Source organism: Nanorana parkeri, unplaced genomic scaffold, assembly GCF_000935625.1.
Source record: "Nanorana parkeri isolate BGI_ZX_2015 unplaced genomic scaffold, ASM93562v1 scaffold3190, whole genome shotgun sequence".
In the NCBI taxonomy this organism is placed as follows: domain Eukaryota; kingdom Metazoa; phylum Chordata; class Amphibia; order Anura; family Dicroglossidae; genus Nanorana; species Nanorana parkeri.
In genome coordinates, this window is record NW_017309458.1 from 32,245 (window position 1) to 33,882 (window position 1,638).

Consider the following 1,638-nt stretch of genomic DNA (forward strand, 5'->3'; position numbering starts at 1 on the left):
AGCCTGCGTGGCGGCTCCGAGCCCGGGAGACGTGGCCGCAGCGACGGCAGGCGATATTCCAGGCGGGAGGCGGTGCTCGGGTTCCGCTTCCGGGGCTGCGGGTTCAGGGATCTGCTCCGGCGTGGCGCGCTTTGTGGAGGCGGCCGGCTCTGGACGCACAGGGGCGGAAGGAGAGGATTTCAACACAGGATCCAATTTTGGCTTCTCCTCTGTACGGGGGAAATAAAAGGAGAATTACATGAAAACATGGTGCTGAGCTCACACACGTATGTTCCGGACACGGTGGGGGAGGCTCGGAACCGCCAGGACTTTTTCTTGCTGATTGCGTCCATTTTGGGTGTCACCAAAGCGTGAAAATCTCTCCAATACCCGAACAAAACCTCAGCGGAGGCCTAACTCTTCCCCCACCCAAAACTGTTTTATCCCTTGTTCCTCCCCCTCAGTCCGAGCCCATTTCCTGTTCATCCTCCCCCCAGTCCGAGCCCATTTCCTGCTTATCCTCCCCTCAGTCCGAGCCCATTTCCTGCTCATCCTCCCCTCAGTCCGAGCCCATTTCCTGCTCTTCCTCCCCTCAGTCCGAGCCCATTTCCTGCTCATCCTCCCCTCAGTCCGAGCCCATTTCCTGTTCATCCTCCCTAGTCCGAGCCCGTTTCCTGCTTATCCTCCCCTCAGTCCGAGCCCATTTCCTGCTTATCCTCCCCTCAGTCTGAGCCCATTTCCTGCTTATCCTCCCCTCAGTCCGAGCCCATTTCCTGCTCTTCCTCCCCTCAGTCCGAGCCCATTTCCTGCTCTTCCTCCCCTCAGTCCGAGCCCATTTCCTGCTCTTCCTCCCCTCAGTCCGAGCCCATTTCCTGCTCATCCTCCCCTCAGTCCGAGCCCATTTCCTGCTCATCCTCCCCTCAGTCCGAGCCCATTTCCTGCTTATCCTCCCCTCAGTCCGAGCCCATTTCCTGCTTATCCTCCCCTCAGTCTGAGCCCATTTCCTGCTTATCCTCCCCTCAGTCCGAGCCCATTTCCTGCTCTTCCTCCCCTCAGTCCGAGCCCATTTCCTGCTCATCCTCCCCTCAGTCCGAGCCCATTTCCTGCTCATCCTCCCCTCAGTCTGAGCCCATTTCCTGCTCATCCTCCCCTCAGTCTCAGCCCATTTGCTGCTCATCTCCGAGAACCGTCACCTCCATATTGTACGGCCTCCGGATACTCACAGGAAGGGAGCCAACGGAGGATCAGAGACCTCTCAGCAGAGGGAAGGACAGATCAGAGAGATCCCGGGAGGAACCGGTAAATTTTGACAATTTTTGGCTTTGTGATGGTGTACATGGGGGAGGGGATGTCCTTGAAGAGCCCTATTAGTGCTCACACATGGTTCTCACATCCATCCGCGCGCCCCTCTGTGCAGGAGACCGCTGGGGGATGGCTAGCAGTACCTACCTATTTTGGAGTCCCTGACGGCAGTGAGATGAGGGCTCTCCACAGTCCCATACACCACTGGGCTGTGCTCAGGAACCTGGCAAGGAAGCTGCTGGGATTTGAAGTACAAAAGAGGGTGATAATGAGCGCGGGAACAGAAAAACTAACAGAGAGGTGTCAAAAAAAAAGCAACAAAGGCACGGAGAGCACAACAGAAATATTACAAAACCA

The 1,638-nt window shown here is 56.8% G+C and overlaps 1 pseudogene; it reads right to left on the reverse strand.

The window, feature by feature from the left end:
• The window catches only part of LOC108802870, an 8,119-nt pseudogene that overhangs the window by 219 nt on the left and 6,262 nt on the right, over positions 1-1,638 (reverse strand).